Below are 5,430 nucleotides of genomic sequence, written 5' to 3' on the forward strand. Positions count from 1 at the left end.
TACTTTGTCAAGATTCAGTCATTGCTCAAGGTATTTCAAGCAGGAAAAGATTTAATACAGGAAGTTAGAAGCTTTCTTAATTGTTGGAAAGATAGAAAACAAAGCTTAGGAAAATCCAGAAGCACAGGAATTACAAGGAATATTCAAGGAAAATGGTGGCTTCACGTATCCCGGAAGTAGACAGTTCCCAAAGTTAGTATAGAAGGTACCTGCAGAACTCACGCCTTGCCTCTGCCAGCACTTTGTAATTTCCTGCAGCTACCTCTGAGATATTATGGTTTCTCCTTCTTTTCTACCTTTCAGATCTCATGTAAGGCACCTCCTTCTTCCAGACAACCCCCGCTCCCTAAATTTTGTTTCATGGAAAAGTTGCTATGGAACTCAAATCCTGACTCTGACACCAGAAAGGAGAGATTGGGCAAATCGATTCACCTCTCCAAGCCTCTGATTTCCCAGTTCTGAAATGGGCTTAATGATACCTGGTCACAACAGAGATGTTTCTGGGTCAGAGTGTAAAATGTCTAGGTAAGAGGCACGTAATAGGTGCCCAGTCAATGTTAATTACTTTGTGTCCTCTTCCTTTTACCCTTGTGTCCCCCTGGGAGGTTCATTTCAAGCCAATTTCCTTCATAAAGATATTGCCAGGGCACATGGAGTAAATTCCCAGGGTTCCAGGTTCCCCTGGGAAAAGTCCTCCTTTAAAGAAAGCCATTAAGAATTTAATTTCTTATCATCTCCCATTCCAACTAGCCAGAGTGTTATGAATAATATCCTATTAGCTGGAGACATTCAAACAATCACCCGTTAACATGTTCTTATGGCGAAATGATGAAGCGTCCTCCGAAATCACGGTGCTTATCTGTGGCCCACTCAGCAGGCACTCCATCACGCACACCAACGACACTTCTTATATTGCTGTCTTGGATTTCAACTAATCACGGCGGGCAGCTCGAGGGCTGGGAGCCTCCCAAGCTGCAGGTTCTTGGAGCTGAGACTTGTCTTCTGCTTGGCTGGCCCCATGGGGCATGGAAAGCGCCTGTCCCGGAGGCGCCTGGAGCAGCTTCCTGAAAAAGAACCATTAAGCACATCCCAACGATGTAGTGGTTTTGTCACAGGGAAATCAAGTCAATAAAACACTGATTGTGAAATATGTCAAGCCAAGAACAGACAAGAATAGAGAAGAGTTACATGAAGGAGTTATTTAAAGAAAAAATAAAAGGAACCCCGAAAATGAAGACCAAATTTCAAGTTAGACGAGCCCCTAGAAATGGGCTATTGCAGTTTTTATTCCTCCTCACAAAACTCCCTGAAAAAAATTAAAATGTTCCCCCTACAGGTTTAGCCCAGCAAAGCATCCTCTGGCTACAGAAGTTGGAGAAGCACCGAGTAATCAGAGCCCATCTTGGGGCTTCAAAGTGCACATCAGTCACATGCTAGGGACTGGGATCTACCCTGAGGAAGAATACCCACTTAATTTGATCGGTGCAATGCTTGCTAAACTTATTTAACTGCAGAATTCCTCTTTTTGTTCCTGCATCTGCCAAAAAAATTCCTTGGTAGTGATGGGGTTTGCTAGGAGACAGCAAGCATATGTTTTCTTTGTTTTTATAGTCTCTCTTGATGAAAGGGGATTTTTTGTTTGTGTTTATACTGGTCTGAGAGTAAATAAAAGTGTGATGCGTGTTTCATAAAATGGTTCCTTTTGAGAATTTTGGATGGCAATCATGACCCTGTGGAGCGCTGCTACAGGGAAAGAGGAAAAGAGCTAATGGGTACTGTTTCTACTATACTCTGAGTTCTTCAAGAGCATGTACCACTAACCTCACGATAATCCAATGAAGTACATCTCCTTGTTTCCCCTTTTACAGATGAAAAAACTGAGGCCCACATGGCTGTCCAAAGAGCCAGATCTCGCTAAGCCCGTGACAGCCCATGGTCCAAAGCACCTTTACCTGTGACCCCTCACTCCTTAGTCCTTTGGGGGTCCTGGGACTCCTCCCCCCTTTAAGGACACGATGAGTCTGAGTGTTCAATTGTAGAGGATTCGTGGACTCATGAGAGTCCAGGATTAAGGCTACCTGTGATTGCACACTTCTGAGACCACGAACGGTGAAGAAGGAGTCTGCCTGTCCCTACTGCCACCCCACCCCACGCTGTGAAAAGATGCAAAGTATGAAGGCAAGTGAGACCCAGTCTTCTTGTTCTCAGCATGTCACAGCTCAAAATGTTTCACTAATCCCCAGAATCAACCGGTCAGCCCTTACTGTTCGAATACCCACTTGACAGATGAGCAAACTGACGCTTGGGAAGGTTGTTCAACTTGCCAAGAAATGAAGTCCTTTAGAGTTTAGGAGAGAAAAAAACTGTCATGAGGAAAAGGAAAAAAGCTCCACAAAGGAACAAATGATCATTTTTGAGCACTTTCTCTGTGGCATGGCAGGCTAGAACTCCTCATTTAGTCCTTGCAGAAATTAGAACTAAATAAGCAGCCTGGCTCCCATTTTACAGATAATAATACTGAAGTCAGGTGTTTTAAGTGAGTCCTCTCAGAGCAAGACGAGGTCCAGATTGGTTCCTGTTCCCTGTCATCTCCTCCTTTCCCCCTTCCTCACCACCCCTTAAGGGATTTCAGCAAATGTTCTTACTCTTGGCGTTGCAGATTTATTCAGAAGCCACAGATCAGGAGCTTGCAGGGACCAGAAAGGGATGGCTTAAGGAAGGATGCTCCCACTTAAGGGAACTTCCATGCTTAAGTGCTTCCCTTCCTCTCTCTCTGACGTTGGGTGGCTGCGGTCACCGCCTTAAGTGCACAGTAATACACTCTCCGTCACTGTTCAATGCCCAGGGGAATGGTTTAAGGCCTTCCACTGGAGTGAATACTTTTATGCAGGCTATAATTTCTTTTAAGACCTTCACAGCGTTCCTGCAGCCTCCACTGTGCCCTCTCCTCCTGCAAGCACAGGGCAGAAAGAAAAGCCACTTTCTAATGAGGATAGCTGTGAGCTTCAGGCAGAGGAGCCCAGGCTGAGCTGCCCCCGGGCTGAGAGCAGGGGCTACTTTCTCATGACCTTCTATTTTGCCCCCCTAAAATCCATCCTCAGTGATAATAACTATGGCCAGTTTTTATAGCGTGTTTACTATATGCCAAGCCTACTGTAAATGCCAACACTTACCACATTTAAAATTCTCAACTACACGGAGAGGCTGGTATCCCATTTTATAGATGAGTGACTGAGGCATGGAGAAGGCAAGTGCTGTGTGACTGGCCCAGAGTCACACAGCAAGAAAGGGGGAAGCCATATTAGAATCCCGGGGAGTCTGGGTTCTATACATAATGCAAACTACTCTGCATCCAGCAACCAGAGAGATCATTCCAAAGACAAAGCCTATTATGTCACTCCCCAGCTCCAAACCCTCCAGTGGCTCCCTATTGCCCTTGAGATAAAGCTAAAATCCTCCTCCGCTGTCTCCAGACCCTGTCTACTCCATCCTTCTTTTGCCTCACACTTTCTGTGGCTCTCAGCACACTGCTGCACTGGCCCCTTGTGTTCTCAGAATATTTCACCCTCTTGCTCTTGTCAGAGGGCCTTTGTGCCTGCCATTTCCTCCGCCTGGAGCACTCTTAGCCACCCTCCTTTAATCCACTCTCACCTGATTAACTTCGGCTCATCCAAACACCTCCTCCAGAAAGCATATCCTGACTGCCACCTTTGGTCAACGCCCCCATTATTTCCCCCTTGTTACATCGGCCTCATGGCCGCATTTCCACTCTTAATTTGTTTATGTGAATATTTGACTCATATCTGTTCCTCCAATTACATTGTCCATGCCAGAAAGGCAGAAACCATGATTATCTTGTTCACTGCTATTTTCCCAGCTCCTGGAATCATGAGCATTACAAAATATTTGCTGAATGACTGGATAAACAAATGAGTGAGTGAGTGAGTGAGTGAGTGAGTGAGTGAGTGAGTGAATAGACATAGGGAAGGAGCAATGCATCCAGGTTGGCAGAGCAAATCCTATATGGCTGGACTAGGGTACGGCAGGTGAGGCACCACCTCTGGCACAGAATTGAAAGGGAACAAAAAAACTCATGATCATGATAAATGTTTTAATTCAGTATTTTTAAATCTTAAATTTAATGCAAAAAAATAATAGAGTCTAAAAATTTTAAGTAAAGTGTCATGCAGAGTCACACTGGAGCCTGAGGCAAAAGGAAAAATCAGTAATACTAATCCTGTCTGTGTTTAAAATTTTAATGTTTTGTTCATCAGAGATTTGTTTGCATTAATTAACTTTTTATTTTTTAAAATAATATTTTACTGAAGTGTTTTTCATCTCGACTGCTGGGTTTGTTGGCACCTCCTTAAATTTTGTGCCCAATGATGGCCTCATTCTAGTCCTGGCTTCATGCCTGAGCTATCGGACAGCTCTGCAACCTCAAACAAGTTATGTGGCCACTGGTTTTCTTCTCCTTCATCATCAGTAAAGATGGAGTGATCAGTGTGAGGCAGCCCACAACTGGCACCAGCATCTCTGAGATGAACAATCCCATGGTGAGTTTGACATTTGCTAAGACTTTTGAAGGCTCTTTGCAGTATCAAACCTAGAGACTAGGTAATTATGTAGCTTGCTAATGGGAGCATTTGAGACATTATCCAATGGCCAGATACTGGAGGGGCCCTACCTTCATGATGGTCTCACACCTTATGCAGCCCAGAATTCTCCCTTCTCTGACCTCGTGCAGCTACCCATGCCCATCTAGAAGTGTGAGACAGTGAAAGCGGGGGGTCACTTAGAAGGGCAGATGTTCTCCCCAGAAGATGCTGTAAAAAATAATAAATGCAGCTACTTTAAGATGGAGTTGGAGCTGCTATACCAGGGGAACTGTCTTGCATATCTTATGCCTCAAACCTTTGAAACATTAAAACAGGTGAAAATAACCTTTGGACTGTGCCTAAAGCAACATCGTATCCCAAAGAACTGTTTGCAAGGACAGCAAGAAAGTAGATACTGTGACTAAGGAACTGATGACCAAAGACTAAAACTTAAAAACATCGTTTAGAATTAGGGTCACTATGTTACGTTACCTACTCCAACAGAAATGCCTTCCTTCAACTGATAGTAGTTGTTCCCCTTCCGTCTCTCATAAATGCCCCTTGCATTTGTCTTCAAATCAGAACACTATTTGGTCTTTTGCCTGCATCAGGACTTCCTAAATAGCTTTTCTTTGATCTCAGATAAATGCTTGTTGCCTCTCACTTTGGCCTTTTATTTTTAGGTTTACAGAGAGCTTTGAGCAAACTCTTTTGAAACAGCATCTTCCAACTCCTCGGTTCACTCTGTCATCAGCAAAAGGAAAGTGTTATGAAAATAGCACAAACTGTGCAGCTGGGGAGGGATGGACTTAATCCAGCTGCTGGGCCTTGG

Source organism: Pteropus vampyrus, unplaced genomic scaffold (genome assembly GCF_000151845.1).
Source record: "Pteropus vampyrus isolate Shadow unplaced genomic scaffold, Pvam_2.0 Scaffold251, whole genome shotgun sequence".
In the NCBI taxonomy this organism is placed as follows: Eukaryota; Metazoa; Chordata; class Mammalia; order Chiroptera; family Pteropodidae; genus Pteropus; species Pteropus vampyrus.